The sequence below is a fragment of the Egretta garzetta genome, unplaced genomic scaffold (genome assembly GCF_000687185.1).
Source record: "Egretta garzetta isolate BGI_Z169 unplaced genomic scaffold, ASM68718v1 scaffold57, whole genome shotgun sequence".
NCBI lineage: Eukaryota > Metazoa > Chordata > Aves > Pelecaniformes > Ardeidae > Egretta > Egretta garzetta.
The window spans coordinates 1,230,489-1,230,812 of NW_009260180.1; positions in this window are offsets into that span (position 1 = coordinate 1,230,489).

Below are 324 nucleotides of genomic sequence, written 5' to 3' on the forward strand. Positions count from 1 at the left end.
CTGGCAGGGGGCACAGCCAGGACAGCTGACCCCAGGGGTATTCCATACCATGTGATGTCATGCTCAGCGTATAAAGCTGTGGGAAGAAGAAAGGGGATGGACGTTTGGTATGGCAGTGTTTGTCTTCCCCAGTCACTGTTACGCGTGATGGAGCCCTGCTTCCCTGGGGATGGCTGAGCACCCGCCTGCCCATGGGAAGGAGGGAATGAATTCCTTGGTTTGCTTTGCTTGTGTGTGTGACTTTTTCTTTACCTATTAAACCATCTTTATCTCAACCCATGAGTTTCCTTGCTTTCACTCTTCTGATTCTCTCCCCCATCCCAC